Genomic DNA, 24282 nt, shown 5'->3' with positions numbered 1-24282 from the left:
GAACTACTTGACAGTTAGGGCAGCTAGGATCTGGAACCAACTTCCAAGGGAAGTGGTGCTGGCTTCTACCCTGGGGGTCTTTAAGAGGAGGCTTGATGCCTACCTACCTGGGATCATTTGAGCCCAGTTTTTTCTCCTGCCCAGGCAGGGGGTCGGACTTGAAGATCTACAAGTTCCCTTCTGACCCTACTTCTTTGATATGATTCTATGATAAGGCTGATTGGGAGAGTGTCAGATCAGGGTGTTGGGGAGGAAGAACCCTGTAAGTATACCTGGAGAACTTAAATCATCCAACCCACTAGCTGGACATCTGCCTCCCCCTTGTTCATTTTAATATCATCTCAGCATGGCGAGTGAAGGAAAACAGCAGAGAGGTGATAAAAGGGTCGGTTAACGGCTAAATGGGTGACCACTGTTATAGTGGGCATCTGACAAATTTGCTTACTGTGAAGTTGCCTAGTTAGCTCTCCAGTAAAGCATCACCAGTCTACATATGTGGAGCTATTAGGCCAAAGTATACCAATCAATTCTGCCACAGGTTAGTACGGCCAGATACAAGAACTATCCTATGATGGAGTTATTTACTCCACCACAATGCACGTATAGACGCTGACAGGGCTGCCTGTGGCATGAGGGTGCTTCAATTCAGGGGCTGTTTGTTGACTAGCCCAGCACTGTAGCACCCTTATGGCCCAGCCAGCCCCTCTGTAGCATGTGAAGCTGGGTCTGACCAGTCAACAATGCATGCACCTTGCCAAGAATGCAGCCAGTCAGCATGGAGCACAGGTATGTCTGTGAAGGGGAAAGGGCATGGGGGAGGGAAGGAGCATGAGGTGGGGCAGTTTGAGGCCAGCACAGTGAAGAAAGGAGGGGGGCGGGGGCGGGGGCAGAGGCTGAGGCTGGGGGCATTGCTCAGCCAGGCTGCTGAATGGGACCTAGGGGCAGGGCAGGGAGCAAGATGAAGCTTCAGGTGGCTCAGCCAGTAGGCCGGGAGGGGGAGCAGTTCTCTGCCACTGTGCACACAGCCTAAGGGAGGTGGGGGGGGGACTATGTGCCCCCAGACTTGTGTGCAAGGCAGACGTGGATTGTTCTCTGTGGGATTGGGGCTCTCTGCTCTGCTGTCTTAGTCCTGGGAGCCCCATGGTGGCTACATGCCCCCCATGCAGCAGAAGGATATGTGGCTGGTATGGGGCTCTCAAGGCAGCAGAGCAGAGAGCCCTGAGCCTGCAGTAGGCAGCTTGCATCTACCTTTGCCCCACTCAGCTTCAGTTAAAGGTGTCCCCAGATTTAAAAATGGTGGAAGTGCCACCACTGCCATTTTTAAGCACCAGGATGCTGATCCCCTGGACGAGCTGCCTGCAGCTCTGTCTCACTCCCTGCCCTGGCCCCAGGTCCCCTGGCTGAGCAGTGCCCCCAGCCCCAGCCTCTGCCCCACTACCTCCCTTACTATGGGAGCCTCAATCTGTCCTCCCATACCCCTTCCCCTCCACACACTTACCTGCAGGGAGCTGCTCTCCATGCTGCCTGGCTGCATTCCTGTAAATCAGTTATCAGATTAGTATTGGCCGATATGGCTGGTTAACAATCAGCTATCGGTATCAGCCAAGAAAATCTTTGACAGTGCACCCCTAGTAGGATGCCCTGTTCCAGATCCCTAAAGGTATCCATCCCAGTTCATGAGATCAGAGCAGATATGTTATCATGTAAAGCAGGGCTGTAAACAGTGGATCTAGTGGTGTGCTTAGAAGGAAAGCTGGCGGCATTGTGGTAGCTGCAGTAGAGAGACAGTTCCCAATCCAATGTGGTGTTCATGTGGCCACTGCAAAGGTTCACAGTTGTGTCCAGGAAACAAGTTTGCTGGCTGGAGTATTCCAGAGTCAGTTTGATAGAAAGGTGGAAGTTGTTAAAGTCCTGGTGGAATTTCTCTAGAGATTCCTTCCCATGTGTCTATAGGATTAAGATATCAGTGTACCTCAGGTATAAGGGGGATAAGAAAGCAACAACAGAGAAAGCAGGGATAATGTCAGAGCCAGGCCACGCCCTCTCACTCCCTCCCCGCATGTAGGTAGACTGGGCCTGGGCCACATGCCTTTCCCCTGTGCAGCGAGATTGAGGCCAGGCTTTCCCCCTGCCCCCTCCTTGTGACCGGTCAGGTCTCCCAGATGGATCTGGCCTGCAGGCATACCAGGCATTGTTCATTTGGCCCACAGGTGAAAAAGGTTGACTACCAGTGACATAACAGAATGGAACCACTCGCACTGGAAAGTTCACTGCATAACACCTAAAAGTCACGAAATTCCTCTGTAACAGAGCAGAATGCTAGGAATCTTTGAGATTCTATCCACCTGCCCTCTAACAAGGACATTTTTCAACTATGGGATAATTGTAGTAAAATAGATTTACTTGGTAACAACCCAGGATTCCCTGGAGCCTTTACCATTCTGGCTTCCTTGTCCTCTAAGGCAGGGGTACTTGGGAGGGCCTTAGAGGGTACACACAGGCAGGCAGGGATGGAGCACCGCCACTCCCCACCCTGCACCTCCGCCTCCCAGGAGGAGGGCCGGGAAAGGGTGGGGGCACAGCCTGGCTGGCTGGATGCAGGGGGAGAAGAAAAGCTCGCACATGGCAGCCATCGCTGCCACCACCACTTCCCACCACCATACAGCATTGCCACTGCTCTGCGTCCAGTTGCACACCACTCCCTCCCCCTACACTCCGCGTCCAGCCACCAGGCATACATTTACTAAAAAAGGTTGAAAACCCATGCTCTAAGGGATAAGCAGAGCTAATAAATTGTAACATTTCAACAATATCCATTTTTAGGGCGATCTCATTGAACACCTTCAGTGAAGAACGCAGGAAAAAAGTGATGGCTCATCAAGGATGCTGAACAGCCTCCTTTCAGCTCTTAGAACATCCTCGTCAATTCAAGGTATAATTGCATGCTGTCCCACTACCTTAAAAAATGATCCATATAATAGAGTCAACACAACTGACAGTGTGCAAGGAAGAAGGGAACAAAATAGCTCATTTGGCTCTGTAGTGTCAAGAGAAGTAAAAAGCAGTAAAAACTAATTATTATTAGGAAAGTAGGTAGACATGGCTCTGAACCCACAGAAAGATCCACTGAATAGGAAAGTTCAGTAACTTCTTAGAGTAAAACTATACAGTAAGAAAAATGAAAATAAGTTACATTATTCAATATAAAATAGATATGTAAATTATTAGCTTCCAGTTGGGACCTAACCTAAACTTTAAGGAGAGGAACTTAACTAGGATTTTGTTGCTGTTTATAAGGCAATTTCACAATTACCCTGATAGTGAATGCTGACCCTAGCAGTGACATCTTAGTTCAGCTACCACTATACCCAACTTTGCTTTTAGCTTAACTAACACAGCTGTATTTTCCAAAAATTCATGATAATGAAATCTGATTTAGTTTAGCCCTGGAGCAAAGCTTCTCTACAAAGAAACAAAGATGTTTACTTGGTAAGTCACTGTGCTCTTGCTGAGCTTTCAGGGGGTTTTGTATCTCTAAGGAATATCTTAGCAATGAGATATAAAAAAAAGTGTTCATTTGTAACACTGCTTAGAATGTGTTGTTTAGCTTAAACGTAACATTTCTTTTGTCTATTTCCTCAATACAGTATTCTTCTTCTTATCCAATTCTGACCTGCTGTGGTCTGCGTTCCTTGCTACAGAAGAATTGCTTTATTATTTTTCTGTAGTGAAAAAATAAGTGAAAGCTAAGAGCTGGCATTTTCCAAGGGATATCTTAAGTCTGTGAGTGGTTCCTCAAGTGAAAAAGGTTAAGAACAACTAGTCTAAGGGCATGCTGTTTTCACCCCCTGCCTTCCACAATTATCCATGGTGGGGGCAAATAATTTTTATTCCTAGATTATCAAAAAGGCAAATAAAAATGAACAGCAAAATCATGTACAGCAAAACTTTACAGTGGCAGGTCAAGCCTGCCTTATCTTTGAACAAAGTGGAGTGCCCTCAGTGAGAATTCTTTCTTTTACCATACTGAAAATATTGATTGCAATTAAACTCATCAGTCTGTTATCACAGATATGGCAATAGGCTGGAAGAGGCTATAATCTATTCAATAAAATGTGTGTATTTTGGGTGCAGGATAGCCTTCCTTTGAATAGGAAGATGCATTTTTGCAAAGGTATGTGAACAAATGATAGAAGAGTTGAACTAAAATTCAAGATCCAATCTTGAGTTCCCAAAGTTAGCAACTTGAAATTATCTATATGAACGGACAAATCAAAACACCCCAAATCCTGGACGCTTGAGTTTAGATCCAGGTTTTGAATTCACAAACTTGGGAACATTCAGAGACAGGATTTAAAAAATCAACTCAGGACAAAAACCCAGAACATAAGAAGGGTTGGGAGTTCAGTCTCAGCTCTAACCTATTCTATTTCTGACTTTAAGATATGTTGCTCCTCACCTCACTGTTTGTCAAGCAAATACAATTTGACAAAACTTATGTCAAGCATAAGAATTTACTATATAAAGAAAATGTTATAATATAACCATATGTACAGTGTATTACAGTACAATACATACCTATTTTTAAACTTGACTTGATTTTAAACTTTTAATAATGTCTAGAAAAAGGAGGTCAAGTTTTAAGAAATTTAATTTTGTAGTTTCAAAGTTCTGAGAATTTATATATCTGAAACTGTCCAAACATTCTCTACATTCAATGCATCTTCCAAGTGCTAGGATACAGTCCCCCAGAATCCCTGCCTCTACATCTCAGAAATCTCCCAATTTCCCTTCTGGTTTAAAAAAAAAAAAGTCACTACATTCAACATTAACGTCATGTAGCTCAGGCTGTCTCATACAGGACTGCAGAAAATTAGGTGGAATTCAGGTAAGAATCAGATTTTCATACCTCAGCTGGGAATCTTTTAGCAAATTTTCTCTATTTTCTGTTTCCTGATCAGGAAGTGCTAGCTATATCAATATTCTCAGTTATAGTCCCAGTCAGAAGCCAGCTCTTCTGAGCTACTTCTGTAGGAAAGCTAATAAATCAACTAGTCTGGCATTCTTAATATTAGATAATCGCTAGCAGATGAGAGGTGGGGGAAGCACGAATTGTAAGTACTTAAGAATGTAGATTCACCTCATGTCATTTTTATTAAAAACAAGAACAAAAGTAAAAGGAACAAAAAGGAAGCATTAAATCTACTAATTTATTTTAATACCTACATAAGTCATTACAGGGCAAAATATCAGGCATGATTTGTCTTGAGGATGCTAGTAATATCTGCAGAGGATTTATGTTAAAAGATCTTAAGACAGATACAGAATATTTTGACTCAGAAAGAAAAAAAAATGAACAAGTGCTATGCCAAACCAGATTCTGTTGTTTTTAATGAATTAAAACCATTGCTGGATTCCAATCACCAGTGGGGGGCAAATTAACACATGGATCCTTTGGGGAAGGTGGGGGGAGGGGGAGCAGGGAAGAGGTATCTGGAATACACACACATACCAGGCAATGCTGAGCTATGGGGTCACCATGGCTTGAAGCTTGATTCTACCATAAGCCCAGCCCAATTAAATATATGGTAAATCATGAGCCATTTGGCTTTGGACTAATATCATGCAGTTTGTGTAAGTAGATACAAAAGTGCTGTTTAAAACCTTGCTACCTGTGCAAAAACTTGCAGCAGTTTCAATAAAGATAAAATGCATCAATTCTGAATGAATGAACTAAATTATTACAGGCATGTTTATTTCAAGGTCAGCATTTTCACATTTCACTCTCGCCCTCTGCCCTTTACTTCCATATGCTCAGGGAGAGTAGGGTCTAACAGTAATGGGGAAGGGGCTGCAGGGGGAAGAACTTGGAGCAGGGGGTGTGCAGAGAGCAAGGGAGCCACCTGAGCCCCTCCAGATTCATTTTCTCTGTTGTAGCACTGGGAGGGCAAATTCAAGGCAAATCTTTAATAATTAGATTCTATACCTGGAAAATTGTAACAAAATTTATAATTTTCCCATATATCAATTCTAATTATTAGGTTGCCTTACATTCAAGTAAATATGATACTCTGAATTAAAATCAGATGGATACACACACACACACACACACACACACACACACACACAGATAGATGCATACACACGCACACAAAAACTATCCATCTGCATATACACAAATATTCATTGTATATCCATTATATGTACACAATACCGCACATACTTCATATGCTCTTAATCTCTTTGAGATGCACATTCCCCTACCCCTGATATCTGGGAGACACCGCCCTTCCCCCCCTCATTCTTAATGGTGAAAAGAGGAACCTGAACTATAAAATACTCGTACCAAATAAACTGCATTTTGTATTTTAATTAGCAATACAAAAAAGGCATTTGTAACAAAAGATAAATTTGGTCTTTTCATTTTACATCTTTTGTGGGTGAAGGCTAAGGTTTAGAACAAATCAATTTAGTCCATGATAGGCATAAAGTCAAATGAAAACAAATCCCACCATAACCATTGTAAGGTAGTAAAACAAACCCTAGTGAATCAAGGATGAATTGGTCAGGAACTAGAAATAATGATGCATGCTAAGATATCAGCATGAGGAGTGTTGAAGGGCACATGTCATACATCACTAAGGGCATGAGGTCAGTTAATTTAACAGCTTCCTAATAATGCAAGTCAGCATACATTTTGCTTTTTAGTCCTTTTCAAGGATTAACCCTGTACACTTAAACCATTCAGACTCAGAATTTAAAAACTCCTCCTAAATGATATTGTGCAAATGGCAGAAAAATTATAGTGCAAATACCATTAGTTCATCATTTTTGGGGAAGTGCTGGAGAAATAGTTTGTGTACTGTTACTAGGCACCTTGACAAAAATAAAAACAATGGGAAGGAAAACAAAATAAACACATTTTGACAGAAAATCTGAGAAGAGAAAAACTATTTCAGTGTAGAAATTCTGATTTTTTGTTACAAATGCAATACTGTTAGAGGGCTACACTGAAAAACTAAATTATTGTTCTCGCACTAAATCCAGAGGCAGCAGAGTTGAGCTGTTGAACTGTTGAAAATCCTGCTCAGACTCTCCAAAGCAAATATGCATAGGTTTATCTTTACTCATGTTGTTAGTAAGCGCCAAAACACTTTTAAGCATCTGAAAGATCAGGGCTTAATTGTATAGTGTAATTTTAAACCTGATTAATTGAACCTTATAACTAATTACTTTGGCCATGTACAGACATTGTTTCTACCAGGAAAATCACTGCTCTCCTGTAGAAACTAGGAGGATACAAACATTCATTTAGTTTCACCAGGGGAAGATATGCCGCCTTTTGGGGAAAGATCTCTCTTACAAGAGAAACTCTCTCATGAGAATGAATTCCTGTATGTCCCCTCCCAGCCTGGTCCAGGAAGGGAGAAGAGCAGTGGAGCAATGCTCCCCACCTCTCCCCACAACCAGAAACTGCCCACTTTGAGGAACTTTGCCCTGCTTCTTTCTCAGCTGCACTCCTTGTATCCAGGAACAGCACAAAGGATAAAAAAAAAGAAAACATTAACAATAAAAAGTCTCATATCTGTAAAATATGTAAATAGACCCATTAAAAAATCATTATACTGTTGCATATTCATGAACTTAGGTTTTCTGATATTGACGTTCACTGCACTGTGTTTTCTGTTTATATGTCAAGTCAACATCATGGTAACTTACATTATCATCTGTTTTAGATCTTGAGCAATTTATGTAATTAACTGGAAACAGCTTATTAAAATTATTTCTACTTTAACATGCATACCCTCCTATAGATCCATTTCCCCTTTTAAAGCTTTGGCTTTAGTGAAAGTGTGCACACTAGCAATAAAATTAATCTGGTCACTTTTGAAAGAAATAATATTTTTTAGGATGCATTTTGACAAATTAGCATTTTTACTGTCTCAGAAACAGAGAGTTCAAGGAACAACTTTTGTCTGGTCTCGCTCCACGTACAATATAAATACAAATCCTTCTCTCTCAGTTTTAATATTGATTTCTGTTACTGGCTATTTTCATTAATAATACTTTTTTTAACAGTCGCATTTCAGACCCAGGGCCTGTGGCCTGGGAATCATATGAAATTACTTGATAATAATTACCAGGTAGTTATATGAAAACAGACACCTACTGAAGAACTGGGTTTTTTAAAAACTAAGACTACCATTTAAATAAAAGCCGTCTTATTAAATAAGCTTAAAATAACCTGGGAAGATTGAATCGATTCAGCCTCACGCTTTTTGACTGTCTGTACTTAGTCCAAGACTTTGGCTGGTCTATAGCAACTAAAAAGGTATAAAAAAAAAATATAGCAGGATAAACAATGAGGGACAAGCCCAGCAATAGGCCCCCCTCCGTTTTTTTCCCCCTGACTACCTTTCTTTCACTGTCATGGTGGCAGCAGGTTGGGTTCACCACAGGAGCACAGGAATTGATACATCATGCCATGTCACTTTAGGATCACCCACTTACTGGGGCTATTCCCCCAAGAAAGGTTGGATTTTGTGGCCAAATTATACCAAGAGAGACGCAATCAAGTGTATCCCCTACCTTACACTTACCCCAAACTTATTTTCAGAGAGGAAATCCACAAGGTCGTTCTTTAAATTCGAGGAAAATATACAAAATACATAGTGAAATCAAGTTTCTGTAGCTAGAAGACTTGAATAAAATAGGCTTGTTTTTTTGTTTTGTTTTGTTTTAAGTAACTTGTTATTTTCTCATCATCCTGTACAAAGGTACTGCAGGTCTGATACATTTTTCTTCTTGTTTCTATAAGGTTAAGACTGGCCATCCAAAAAACTAATACTAAGGGAGTTAGGGGGTAAAGACTAACCTTTAACTAACTGTATGAGGCAGAATCTTTATAAATTCCCTTCAGATTGGGACCACTACTGTTTTTTATTAAGAAGTATTCAGTAAGAATTCTCTTTAAATAAATAACAATCATCTTTCTTCACAATTGGATATTTAAATATACTTTAAAATGCATGAAAAAGTACATTTTGTCTAATCTGAAATGCCACTGCAGTCTTCAGATTAACAGGCACATTAACAAGCTACCCTTCTCCCATCATTTTCATCTGCTGCTGCAAACATACAAAATAATAAAATAACTGAACATCTGCTTTCATGGCCATTTCTATGCCAAAAATAGTGTATTAGTAAAACAAACAAAGAAAATATGGGTATGTGATATCTTTAAAGCCAGACAAAACTACGTCAAGGTTAACAGTGAATCAGAATTCTTCTGTGAAATTGTCCCAGACCATTGACTAAAAGTGGCCATGTTGTTCATCAATATTTTATTAAATAAATCAATTTTTCATATTATATTCTGGTGGAAATTATATCTCAAAATGGGAAATGTTTTGTGCATTTCTCCCTCATTCTTTTATGTAGCATATGTTTATCACATGTCAAGGCTGAGTCCCTACTTTCTCTCTTCACAGAAATACCAGAAATTCTTCTGCAAAGCAAACAAATCTGTCAAGAACCTCTGGAACTACCAGAGGCAATCCCTGTTTCAGATCAAAGATGCAAATCACTAATAGGCATTGCATGACCTCCAAGGTGTCACAGGAGACCAATTATTCAACACAAAGGCAACCCAACAGAATAACACTAAAACAGTAAATTCAGGTAAGCTTCTAAAAAACAAACAAACCAGTAGTCGACAGGATTCATGTTACCTTTCTGGATCAATGGTTCCAAGATAAAACCATTATTTGCGGAAGGGAGGTGTTATAGATATAAAATGTCATGGAATGTCTTGGGATATGAAAAATAGCTATAACTAAAACTATTTTTTTCCAATTTACAATTGAGTTAAAAAAAAAAAATAAAAATATTTGCCTGTATTTCTCATCATTCATTGCCCTAACTAGAGCAGTGTCTGTGTGTCTCATTCATTCACTGCACTAACTAGTGCATTGGAGTTTTACGGATAAGATGAATATAGGAATAAATTATTCAGTGTAGATAACCACTGTACTGCCCTACACTAGCCCAGATACAAAATTTCCTCATGCTTTTTACAACCTGGACATAATTAGCCTTCAATACAAGTACAAACAGACAGCCGTGATTTCCAAGGCCACTATTTCTTCCATGCTTTAATGCAGTGATTTCTAAAGGGTGTGAGGCAACACATTAGCAGCAGAAGTGTCTAGCAAAAAAAATGTGCAAGATTGGGCCTCTTGCTACACTGGCCCTTCATGGCAGGATCGGGGCCTGGTTGGGCTAGCAATGCATATATGATTGAGCTCATGGATTGGATCCAGCATGCAGACTGGTGAGTGAAGTGTGCTGTCAATTTTAATCCAAAGAAAAAGTGTGTCCTAGGTGTAAAAAGTTTTGGAAACACGGGTTTAATGTAGTGGTGCTCAAGCTTTGGCCTCATAGGCCAGATGAGTGATTCAGAGCTGGTCCACAGGCCAAATTGGGCCCCACGTGCCAGAATTAGGCCTGCACCTGATCCAGCATTCAGAGCCATGTTATCTGGTCCCTGGGTCTCCCCCTGGGTATGGAAGTTTGACAGCAGTGCAGGGATGTTACCACTCCACTGCCACCGTATTTCCAGACCCAGCGTGAGCTCCATGGGCTGGATGACAGGGGCTGGATCTGGCCTGAGGGCCCCAGGTTGAGCACCTCTGGTTTAATGAAGCAATAACACAGAAACATATGGGCTGTGTGCACTAAGGCAAGAGTGTCAAATATTTGGCCCATGAGCCACATTCAACCTGCAACATTCCCCACCACCCCCTTCTAAACCACTGGGCTACCAGTGGGTCATGGACAGTTTGGGGGAGCCACTCATGGTGGGCAGGGCCTGCCAGAGAATCCAGGGTCCCAGTAGACACAGACCTTGGTGGCAGGGGGACAAACGATGGATTTGCTGACATAGCCCCACTTGCTCTGCAACCGCTCAGCCTCCATTACAGTAAGCAGCCACCTACCCCATTGCCACCATCCTCAGCCCAATGGATCTGGCCCACCAAGAAACCTAGTGGATGAGATCTAACCCGAAGCACAGAATGATTTTGACATCTCTGCACTGAGGCATGTGGATAAAGCTCCCATTCCATTAAGGAGTAGTGACCACACACAGGCAGTACAATGGCATTTAAAGGCAGGAGGGCCAGGACCTGGGGCAGGAAGTCTCTCTAAGTCTGTTTCCTACCCGCACTGGGCAGCTTAGCTGGGTGATGGAGACAGTGATTTTTTTTAAGCTGGTAGAGCTGGGAACCAGGCTGGGAGGCTCTCTTCAAGCCCAGTTCTCAGCCCATAAAAAAAAAAAGCTCAAGTGCCACCCAGCTGTGCAGTGGGGACAGCAAAGGAAAGCTGGCAGCAGGAACTTGGCTTCATGAGCATCTCCCTGAGCCCACTTCCTAGTTCAGCCATTGCTACTCTGTTGATAGTCTTTGGTTTGAGGACCAGACTGTGAGGGGAGCATAGGGAGATCTTTCTGGTTGACTTCTGAAAGATCTCTCTTGAAGGCAGCTTATTTCCCATAAGAAAAAATGAATGAACGCTTGTACGCTTACAGTTTCTCCTGAAAAATCAGCAACTATCCTGACAGAAATAGAATGCCTTTAGGTAGCCAAAGACACCAGTACAAAATTGAAGATGACTGGTCCACCCAGCTTCTGTGCTAAACTGTGCTTCAGTCTTATGGGTAAATTCAACACTATAACTTTCCCATTACAAAATAGTTCTATTTGTGTTTGTTGTACAGAATTACAACACAGAACAGTGGAAGTCTGGAAAGTCAAAGTTAAGGCTAGTAGTGTTAGAGTAATGTTACACAGTCTCAGGGTGATATCTTTAGTTAAAGCTAGAATTCAATCTTTATCTAACCTCCCTTCCCTGTGCCTCCTGAGCCCTGAACATCCCTCAGACACACATCCCATCATTTCCTGATGAATTTGGAATTGGGTATTAGGAGAATTTAATGACGTGTCAGTTCTGTAGCAACCTTAACATTATTTAAACAGGTTTTGTGTTTAATAGGCAATTTGTATTTAATCGAGTTTATCCATTTCCAAGTTATTTGTTTAAAGATGCTTTAACCTTGACATAAATCAGTGCCAAGCATGTGTATACATTACATTTAAAGGGTTTAATAATTAAGCCCTTTGGAGAACCACGATTCACAAGTTTCATACAGAAAGAGGAAATGCTTGCCCTTTTCTTTCTATTTAATCTCTATTCCTCCACAATTTTATGGATTATTTCATCTGTACGCTAATGTGTTTTTGTAAAGATCACCATGAAACACCAGTATAATTACTATAACAATACTACCACCCCTCATCTCCTGAATGCCTGTTTCTTCCTAATGTGACTGTGATTGCTTATATAAGATGGTAGGGTCAAGGAATCCAAGACCTTGGTCTGTGTCCTGTGGTAAAAACCTTTTGGAACACATGCACATTCTTCCCTCCTCCTTTTCCTCTGTAGAAGGCAACCATCATTACACTTAAGACCTTGTAAATAATAAGAAATGTATTTCAACACTCCTTTCCACTCGACTTTATATAAAGTACTGAGAATAGCAATTCTGTGTAACTTACAAAAAATAATGCTAAGCAAATTATAGGCGTTACCTACTTTTAAAAACTGATTTTTCTTCTTTAATTTAATTACACAGAACAACAACTACAAAAATATGCTTCAGACTCGAAGGCAAATTTCAACCTTTACTAAACAAGAATTAACATATAACACATAAGCTATGGTTTAGATTGGATTCTATCCTGATAATTTAACATTTATCTGTTTGAAAAAATTGGCGAGATCATGTACTCTAAGAAATACAAGTTTTCAACTTTAAAAAAATCTTTCAGCTTTTTCAAATATTTTTGGCATTAACTTTACAAACGGAAAAAATCTCGTAAGAGGAACAGTTCATAGTTCTTTTCAGATACAGAAACATTAAAATGACACATCTGGGAAACCAAAGCACACTTCAACCCTTACTGTCTTTTCAGGCCTGTATTGACTACTTTATAATAGCTGCCAACATTCAGTAAGGATTATCCTTTGATTTAGACAAAAGAAAACATTCCTTAGCTAAATCAGCACTTTTGCCATCAGACTCATAAAACCTTTTCACAACACGGATTTTCAAGAGAATCCTTTAAGGTTTTAGGATGCTGCTCCTTTTACTAAGTAACAAAATACACCCCATGGTGTCTCATTGACCCCACTCAGCTCTCCTCTGACCTCTTCAATTGTTGTAGCCTAACTTCAGGGGCCACAGAATTTGCCTCCCATATCAAAAAGGCTAATGTTGCTTCCTCCTAGCACCTGGTGAAACAAAATGCAAGAGGTTCCCCACCCCCCACCCTGACTACTACTATGTTCCAGATGTTCCCAACTACTAAGTTACTGAGAGCAAGCTTTGGTATCTGCATGGTAACCAAGAAGCAACAAATTAGAACCTGGACTGTGGCAATGACCCTCTTGTTCAATTGGGCCTCAATGCTGCCACTGCCCTAAGGATACAACAGGTCATAAAACAGGAATAGATTGTCAGCCTCCTGGAAATGCTTGGCCATTACAATACAGCGAGAAACCATTTTGAGTTCAGCGTCCTATTCAGAGCCTCCCGCAGTCACCAAAAATATTGTTGAAAAGCTCCCAATTTGGAATGCACATCTATTTTTAAATCACTGCAAAATTTAATGACTCACATTCTTTTCCAGACTTGCTTTAACTTTTTTGAGATGCCAACCAAATAAAACACTTCATGTGTACCCATGTACATACAGAATACAAGTGCATTCCTAAGCATTCATTTACTTTTGCAGAACAACAAAAGCTACTCTAGATTTACAGGCAAATTTCTATATTTATCGCAAGTTTGGGTGCTGGCAGAATTTAAGGTAAAGCATCAAATTAAGGATAGCAGTGGTATCAAACTAAGTAATCAAACTGAAAGCAGAAAAGAAAGCCTTCAGTAATATTGATCAGTGTTTCTTAGTGAAAGTAGTTTAAAAATTAACTAGTTCACTTAATTAAAGGATATTTGCGGTGTTGAAATATGTACATTAAATAATTCAAGAATAAAAGTGTGTCACATGCAGCTCCTCCTAATCCTAAAAAACAGCAGAGATTACAAAAGTGGATGTTGAAAATAAAATTCACATGTTCTATATTAGGAATACCAAGTACAATACCTTCCTGTGTTTCTTTTAGCCTTTTCGAAATGCATTCATTTTTAAAGCTCGTAGCTAAGAGTTTGAGAAAACTGCTGCCACGTTATCTAGATTTTTTAGGTTCTTTCGTACCTGCAAAATAATGAGGGAGAAAGAAAACAAAATAAATTATACCAGTGAAGATTCAACATATGATATGCTTTGCAATAAGTCATTAAAAATCACCTATCAAAGCTCATATTTGGGAAAAATATTGGACAGAGTCTCTGCACTGACTAACTCTTCTTGCCAATTTCTATGTCTGCAGGACTGGAAGCACTTTTTTGTTGTTTGTGCAAGCTGACAAAAATGAAGAAAAAAGCATTTTGTTTTAAAAAATAGGTGGTGTAAATTATATTACATTTTCTGCAGGATGTGCATAGCTCCCTCTGTGCCATTAAATAACAAGACAATCAGTTCCTTTGGATCGAATGGCAAGAGGTTTGACTATTTGATCCAACCCCACTGAAGGGGTTGGATCAAATGGAATTTTGCTACTAATTTCAATGTTTGCAGAATAAGGACCTAACATATCGAGAACTTGCTTAAAGGATAAAAAAGAATCTTTTCTGCAGCAGTGTAAATACTAGGACAAGTAATTAAGACAAGTAATTTTCATACCTTTTCTTTTAAAACATATGTATCTTCAGAGAAAAAGTCAAAATTATTTCTAGAGAAAAAATAAGAGGGTGGACTATAAATTTTTCCCCTCCCCAACACCACAGTAGCTATTAGAAAAACAGTGCAATTTCCTAATTTCCAACTCTAATTCCTAAAAAGAATACTTTTAAGAGAGCTATGAATATGGCAACAGAGTTTGTTACAAACAGCATAGATGTCAAGTTCTGAAGCACCTAGAGAGTTGAGAAGATTTGTAAACAAAAGAGAAAGGCTTAAGTCAACCTATCGTTGGACAAATTATATTTAATGTACAAGATCTTCCTAGTCAATACAGGCAATCCATGTTTCAGCAATGAATAGGCCATATTATGCCTGCAAATATTAAAAAAAAAAATCACCCGTTGATTGCAACTGCAATAAGTACTTGCTAGACAGTGTTCACAGACATTTTTGAAAGCATGGCAATAATGCGAAATAGGTCTGGATTAAATAAAAGATTCTCTCCGATGATATAATTTTGTTTCTCTCTCCTTTTTCACAATCCAAAAATTTAAAAAAAAGAGTCCTTGAAGTTTTACTTTACCTCTTAGAGGAGAAAGGCCTTTCCCCATAACACAAAATACACTGAACTAAAACATATAAACACAGCACATCAAGATTCATAGTCATTGGGAATACTCTGAGCCACACAACCTCACTGTCCTAGAAACAGTAAGTTTATCATGGTAAAAACGGTTAAAGAACAGAACTTTTGACCACACTGTAAAACTCCACAAAGGCTTTGATGACTGAAAAAAATCCATAATCCAATTCCAACAGCTCCTGGGTCTGAAATTGCTATTTTTTGGCCACGTGCTGAACATTTCACCTGCTAGTAATGACATTTTTGTATTTTCTTCTAATTACACTCAAAGTTAAGACCTTTGGCCCTAGGCCACAGACCTCTATTCAGGCTGCACACATTCTCTTAAATGCCCTGATCCTTTGTTGTCACTCTTAGTCTTTCATCTATTATTTACATCCATTGAGAAGGGAGATACTCTACCATTTGTGAAGCTTTAAAGCTTCTAATCATCTTAATTTCTTCGCCTTTCAACCTATGCTTCCCCTCACGAACCAATGCCAAACAACGTGACAAAATCATTTTTCAAGCCACGATCCCCATCTTCCCAAAAGCCCCTCCCTAAACCTTGACATAATGCTGGCCCCTCTGTGAGTGAAGACTCATTTTGTTCTTATCTGACTCAGACCTCTGCTGCTTTAAAAAAAAAATCATTCTCTTTGAGTTCAAGAAGTCAACCCCACTTAAGTACAGCTAAATTAGGAAATATTGTATTACTTGTTCCTTTTTATTCTGAGTAATATATAAAATGCAGAAATCACTATTTATTTAGAACAGCTTTGTTAGCTTCCCCAGACACAGATTTATCAAGTGTACTCGGTCTTGGATTTATATTTTTACATAAAATTAATTAGCATTCATTAAAATAGAAGTGATGGAAAGAAAACATACTTGCATGCTTGCATATCCAAAATAAAAAGACACAAGGAGTAATAAAAATAAACACAGAATATAGTGCCATCAACATGTTATTTTTAGTATTGCAAAGTTAATTTCTCTTAAAGTTAAAATCAAAGGAAACAATGAAAAGCACAATTTCTTCCTCAGATCCCACAAATACTCTTCTGACTGTGCCTCACATACAAAGAACAACAGAAAACAAGTAATAACATTTTTACCATGACAGAAGAAATTCCCAGATCACTGCAGCCACCAAATAATCTTAGCTTCCAACACATTTGGAATATGACAACACGTGATTCATCTTGGTTCTTTCTTCCAGTGTTGCTTGGCTTACTCCTGATTTCTAACAGTGTTTCCTTGTGGTTTGTCCCCTCTGAGGACCCCCAACCCCCTTGTCTTTTCTTATTTTCACCATTTGCTTCAACCAGCAGTTCACTTGAGACCCATCCATCTTACAATGCCTAAAGTGACAGATGCTCTTAGGAATGACCATACTGCTGAGTGAACAAAAGATAACATCACCTCTAGGAACTCAAGGGAGAAATACAACTGCAACCTTAAGACAGGGTTGTCCTAACGGACACTGCACCATAAACTTCTCTCAAGTGAAAAAAGAAAACAATTGCAAAAAAAGGAATCTGCCACAATCAAAGGGAGAAAAAGAGTGGGGTTGCAGGGGTTTTTTTGTTGTCACTGTGATGGCCTTTTCACTCTTTGTTACCTCCATGGAAAATTCTTGTTGAATTGAAACAGGATGAAATAAAGAGGTTTAAACTGAAGTTGGGAAAGACTACATATAAATTGTATTAACTTTTGCATGGTTTTTAGAGCAATCATAGCCTTTCAGTACAATTTTAACACTATCCCACATTCTTCAGCAAAAATCACAATTACTTGTTGATCCCATTTTACAAGATGGTTAAAAGTTTCTACAGAACAACTATCACTCAATTAAATTCTATAGGACTGTTCTCTAGAGATAAAACACATCAACGGAGGAAGTTCTGAGGCACGGGAAATGTACATGTGCATGGGTTACACACAGACAGATCTGCTTCAACTGTCACTGTTTTAAAGCCATAAATATTTGTGCTTCATTAATATCTAATATTTACTACAGTTCAATGGCATCTTGACACAGCTGCCCTGGACATTCTAGAACAGGTTTATTTTAAATACATGAAGAAAACTTAATTTAAATGATACATTTTCAAACAGAGAGTATAACGTAGCCTGCAATTTCAGTTGGGAGTATCAACTCCAAGTCATAACATATACATAACATTTATTATTAAATCGGTACGTGACCACACTTACAAAGCCTCAGAGGGAGTATTTTAGGTGGTGCTATACATCTCTTACATAACAAAGAAAAGGCCATAGTAACATCTCCCAGCAACAAACTAATGTAATGAGTGAGGAGCTATGGACACTAGAGAAGGGAGCTGTGCATGCTAAGATTCTCTCCTTCACTTTCTTGCCTCCTCCACCCCACATCAAGGATCTAAAAAGGATCTTGCCTTCAGTATTCAAACAATCAAAGGAAATAAGCTTCATTGCAGAATTCAAAATTACTGATGTCACCTGAGCATACAAGCAAAACTAGAAACCTGAGACAAAAAAAACCAAACAAAAACAAATCAAGAGGAGGACTAATTAATGCAACATCTTGAGTTCAATGTTAGTTTGTTATCCATAATCAAATGCACATTTCTTAATCTATATTTATTAGTTGCACAGTAATTTCTTCACCATCCATAAATAATTTTAAAAAACCCGAACCTAGAGATATTGCCATAAATCTTCACATACAAACTAATCCATTTCTAATGTACTTCAATTTTTTTTCATTGAGCAGAAAAAAAGTAAAACATTTTATAAAGACTAGTACATCCCCCTCATCTTTTTAAAAACTGTAGTAAATTTGGGAATTTTACCTTACTCTGAAATGAGGATCCATCAGTTTAGATCCCTGTGTCACGCTAAAGTTGGTAGGATTCTGCAAGTGCAAAGGCCTGGGCAAAGAAGAGCTGGATGCAGGCTCAGGGTCTTGGTATCATAAGTTCTTAAATAAATTATTAAACCCCACTGCAGGTCATGTAGTATGGTTACCATTTCTTCATGGTTCGAGATATCCCAGGTGTAGAGAATTAAACCACAGAAAAAGCAGATTGGTTCTTCTGCAATTAAACCTATTACATAGGAACCCAAAAGGAAGACTACTCTGATTATCCCCAAAGGATAGCTCTCAATTGTGCCTCCATACCATCATATGGACACCTGTACCCACTCAGCTTTCTATGTCTACCATGGAGTCATGCTGCTAAAGCTTACATTTCTGGCTGCTGTCCCTCAAAAGTTTTCATTTAGGGTGAAAAGGGCCTGAAGAAAAACTATGCAGAACCCTGGCCTGTCATAGCTAACAGTTCTCCATCTCAGAGATGGCCCCATAATAGGAGGAGAAGGGAGGAAAAACACCTTAGTTATGTGAAGGGTGACCATACATCCATTTTTTCCCAGGACAGTCCCATTTTAAACACTTATCCTGGATGTCCCATTGCTTTGGTAAAATGAATTCTTTGGTTCTGTTTTCAGAAACCTCCAGGGATCTCCAATGCGCAGCAACCCCCCATGGTGCTCTTATATTTTAAAAATCACAGCTCCTGGAGACAAACAATTAGTTAAGAAATCTCAGCTTTCTTTAAAAACAGGGTAGGGAGGCAAAGAAAATTTCTGAACTAAACCCTCATGCACAGAAGTTTGGAAAACATGAAATATGAAAGATTAAATAAGAAGAAGTATATACAAAATCAGTTGGGGGTCAACTTCTTTGCCAGGTGTGACGCAAGGTAAAGCCTGCTCCCTCCCCAAGTGCTATTCTGATCCCCTTCTCCTGCCCAATCCATTGCTCTACTCTCTCCTGCCTCGCCAATCTGTTGCTCTGCTTTCCCCTGTCTCCCCTATCTGTCACTGCTCTCCCTGCTCCGTGCCAAATCTGCTGTCACACGAAGCAGTGGTGCATGCAATTTGTGGTGCATGTGCTGTGGGTTAGCCACCCCTGCTCAAAGCAATTTGTTCAGCACTCACCCACCTTCAGTTATAACATTTGTCCTAATATTCATCCTAAATCTCTTGTGTTTCAATCTAAGTTATTATTTCATATCCTGTCTCCTGCAGACCCAGAGAAAAGTCTATATCATTTTGGTATTTGAAGAGGGTTGGATAAATCTTCAATCTTATCTTCTCTGAACTAAAGAATCCAAATTCTTTTAACCTTTTCTCTTTAGTCATGTTTTCTAGATCACGAATCATTTTTGTTACTCCCTTCTGGACCCTTTCTAATTTTCCTACATATTTCTTGAAGTGCGGTGCATCTTCAAAATAAGACATGTGCATCTTGAGGCTTTACCAGTGATGAACAGAGTGGAAAAAATCACTTCCTAGGGCTTACATTAACACTTCTGTTAACATAATCTAGTATTCCATTGACTTTTTTTTTGCAGTACTATACTGTTGACTCGTATTAAACTTGTAGTCCACAGCAAAACTACCAAAACTGACTACTTAATATAATCTCATTATTTTAAAATCAATCTTTTGTTTTGTTCTGTTTTTTAAATTTTCTTTTGACTGACTCATTAACACAAGGGCTTGTATATACTATGAAACTCTGGACAGGATGTGAACGAAATTCAAGTAGATGATAACATCTATTTCTGATTACACAAGACAGGCTATATTATTCCATATATATAAATCTTACACCTCAAAGTTAGCAGCTGTAAGTTGAAACACAATAAAAGAGAATCATCTTCAGTTAATATACAATCCATTTTCTCCACATTCCAATTTATAAATATTGCAAAAGCAAAATACTACACCCTAAACTAAAACTTAGTCTATGAACACTGCAAATATTTTGTCAGGAAAGGAAGAGTAGAAAGTAAACTATTGGTATCCAAAATCGTTTACAACCTAAAAACTGGATCCATGACTACTAGGGTGTATGAAATCTAGATCTGAATTTTGCAGCTCTTACTTATTATGATAAAATACACAAAGGAACACAGATCTTTCATCTGCAAAGCTTTGTAGAAGAAGTTCCAATTATATTGTGGCCCCAAATCCACTATTTAACCTTTAAATGGAGGTTCATATTATGCACACTTTTTGGAATATTTTATTAAGCTGTCTGTTTACCAACAAAGAGCTAGTTATAATCCTTACATCAAAATTTTAAACGTAAGTGGATAAAATAATTTGAATAAATGATTTTTCCCAGCTGATATATTATAGCAGCTTAAGTAGAACTAATAATAGGCAGATATTTTGCTTTCTTTCAATTTTTGTATTGAAATATATACAAGTAAAAAGAGGGTTAAGTGTGTTTCTGTTCTTATGCACATCTCAGCCATATAACAACCAATATACTTTTCAAAAATATCTCACATTAGTCAAGACAGATTAAAAGATGTTTCTGAAAACAAGCCAGATAGTCTGAACCTCTGACTAAATGGTATTTATTCAGTTTATTTCCACCATTTTTTTGTTCAAAGCATATATTTAAACCTGATCTCATCCTAACACAACTACCTACTATGAAATATTATTAGATTATTACAGTTACAGGTAACTTTTTTCCATTAATACTAGTTACTGACACTGAAACATGACCTTGAAATGACAGCTCCATTAATGCAAGTCCTATTGAGGAAGGTTTCAAAAAGCCCGATTAAATTAACTACTTCTAAACACAATAGGATCAATATGCATACAGAGAATGTACACCCCCATGGCAAGTTCTTTTTGCTTGATTGATCAAAAACAAAAAAACCTGTGGCCTTCCAGATCACAGCCGGTGCCAGAAATCCACACAGAAAAAAAAAATCCATCAAAATGAAACTCTGAAAAGGTTTACCCTTCACCAACCTATTTGCACTTCAAAAACTCCTTAAGTCCTTCAGCTAAACCCTGGGGTTGAACCATTTCAAAAATGGGAGAGGGGGTTGACTGTGATTTATCTTCCTTTTGGCCTCTGGACAGAGCTGTAAGGTCTGCCAACATTTTTTTAAAATTTTCTTTAGCCTTGCTTGGATATGTACCATATTACAAACACCACTGACTTGAATTCTTTCTTGCATCGTTTGTCTCTCTCTGATGTGAGCCTACTTATAAATCAAAAATTTTGAGTTCAGCTCCTTGGCTCACAAGCCTATACTATTAAGTCAGCAAAGCAATCAAGCATCAGAAACCATCCTGTTGAATGTTTATCTTTTAGCATAAAGCACAAAATAACAGGCCTTATTCTGATCTTATACATGTGAAAAACAGTTGTTATTCAACTAATTGAAAAAGCAGTGAAATCAGAGTCTAGCTTCCACATCAGCTGGCACAACATATTTAACTACATATAAAATTAATTTCCTATGTACTCTCTTAAAGCTTTACACCATATAATATGGAACTTTCAGAACACTTCTCAGTTTTTTGCTTTGCAAGATACATTATCAATTCCAAGGAAAATGGAGATTTCATGGGTCACAAACCCCTAGGTCACAAGGACCTTTGAAACTGCTGTCAGACTACTAAGACTCAATCAATTTATTCATAGTTTATATGTTTTACCCTCATTATTAAATACATCCTGTAACTGCATTCTTTACACAGTAACATTTTTCTTTAGTAAAACAAACACAGAACAATGTTGCTGTTATTCTTTGATTATAAATTCCCAGCTTCAGTCACCAATTGTGATGCATAAAAAATACGGCAAACATCAAGGACAAATTCTCTCCGATACCAAGCCTCACCAAATGACACAAATGAAATGACCTCAGCTTCTAATTTTTTCTAATATGTTCTTGTGTTCTAAATACATAGTTCTATACATGACACGTTTTGTTCAACAACAAAACTTTCATCAGCTCAAATGATATAAGGCTTCAATTTTTAATGCCATTTATCCTATTCTTTTTTCTTCAGATGAGAATGGGGGCATTTGTTTGCACAGTTTCCACAATTCACTGAAATATGCTCAGTCTTCAATGGTAAAAGTATTTATCATTATATGCCATTGCTAGAAAAAAATGTAAAGTTTGCGTTGAAATAAAAAATTAAAATTCTTAGTGACCGATAAACCCCTTGGCTCTGTACTTGCCCTGCGTTCTAGAGCTGCCTTCTAGTCTCTGCATTACTACAGGCCTAATCCTGAAAAGCTCTCAGCACTCTAAAAACCCTATTCAAAATCAACAGTTTAACTGAACAAAAGTTTGTAGGATGAGATCAAATGTCTACTTAGTCGACATACATTCTCCCAACCCTAAACACCCAAGTAGCTGAGTCTCCCTCATATGAAAAAGAGTGAAAAGAATTAAGGTAACATACTAAAATCACTACTGATAGTGCTTCTTTTAAAAGTAAACAGTCCACAAGGAAAATAATTTTTTTTTTCCCTCTCAGTAATTTTTTCCACTATTAAAACCAAAATCGTTGCACATTCACCTAGTCTGTAACAGAACATTCTGTTTTCATCCCCACCTATTTCTTTCTCTGCTGGTTCAAGATGGCAAGTCAGTAACACAGTACATTTTTTCAAATTTACTCCATGCTAAAGACTTCAACCACCTATAATCTAAATAGTTAAAACTTTTCAATTATACGATAGCTAAATGTTGATTCTTTTTTTTCAGCCTTGTTATAAGAAAGTCTTCTTTCAAGAGTGAGATTCCACCACTCAGAATTACACCCAAAATTTTCAGGGATAGTTACTATTTAAAAACTCAGTAATAAAGAAATTTTTTAAAGATTTGAAAGTAGCAATGTATCTTATATATATAAAGATTGTAAATTAAGATTTGAAAGTAACAACATATCTTTTACATATATTTATAAACCCTGGGAGTAAAAACTTACATGTGTTTCTATAATAAATTGGATTTCCTACATTTCTCACACTGCTGCCAATAAAAATACTGCTGTCAAGGCAATGTGGGGGAGAGGGAGACTCCTGAGGACACAAACAGAAAGTAGCTGTCGTGGAAAAGAAGTTGGGACAGTGAAACAACACAAAAAACAAGAAATACCTTGTGGAATCATTAGCAACCAGGGTGGTGGGCCGTAGTCTAATTCCCTTATAAAGCTCATGACTACCTGCAGAGCATGGGAGTGCAAATCACATTAGTGGAGGCACCAGATGACCAAAGAAAGCATTTGAGGCCTGGTAAAATCAGTAAACAAAAGGAAGCATTCCAGATGAATGCCATTGCTAGAGTCAGCATTGTAAGAGGCCTCCATCTGATAACCCAAAAGCAGATTAGCTGCAGGCAACAAAAGTGTAAAATGAGAAACAAAGGGGTCATTTTGACACATGAAGAAATCATCTTTATTAAGCCATCTTGCATTTACTGTGTAGTTATAAAAACTAAACTTACTTTAAATGACATTTGAGGCAATGAAGCTGTGACAGAGCTGACAAGACAAGCTACTGAGTGAAGGTAACACATTCTTGACTGCAACTAATTCAGCAAGCAAATTGCCCTCTTTCCCTTTGAATCTTTCTGACATTTTAAAGACCTATAATGATTTTAAGATTTGTTGTACAGATCATTTCAGCTTATTATCTGATTTGAACTTTTGAGTTTGATGGGCATAACATTGAAAATAGATAAATAAAAGCAGAGGTCTCCTTCAGGGTTCTTTGGGTAAATCTGATCACTTTTATTAGACCAACTAAAATAGTTGGAAAAAAATCTTCTTTCCAACTATTTTAGTTGGTCTAATAAAAGATATTGGATTGCCCCAAAGAACCTTGTCTATGTCTTCAGACTAACAGAACTACAATCTATACCTCTGAGGTATTCTTCAAAGAAAGCAAATTTTTTTAATATAATATATAAA

The 24282-nt window shown here is 38.5% G+C and overlaps 1 protein-coding gene across 2 annotated transcripts in view; it reads right to left on the bottom strand.

Moving 5' to 3' along the window:
* GREB1L (growth regulation by estrogen in breast cancer 1 like) overlaps positions 1–24282 on the bottom strand; it is a 279693-nt gene that overhangs the window by 134474 nt on the left and 120937 nt on the right. For both annotated transcript variants that reach the window (XM_019526065.1, XM_019526057.1), the window contains one exon: positions 14223–14333. The gene's annotated coding sequence lies outside the window, so the exon portion shown is untranslated. The remainder of the gene's footprint in view (positions 1–14222; positions 14334–24282) is intronic.

Source organism: Gavialis gangeticus, unplaced genomic scaffold (genome assembly GCF_001723915.1).
Source record: "Gavialis gangeticus isolate Ggan-Ray unplaced genomic scaffold, GavGan_comp1, whole genome shotgun sequence".
In the NCBI taxonomy this organism is placed as follows: domain Eukaryota; kingdom Metazoa; phylum Chordata; order Crocodylia; family Gavialidae; genus Gavialis; species Gavialis gangeticus.
The sequence above is the reverse complement of the archived record's forward strand: the minus strand, read 5'-3'. Positions and strand labels throughout refer to the sequence as shown.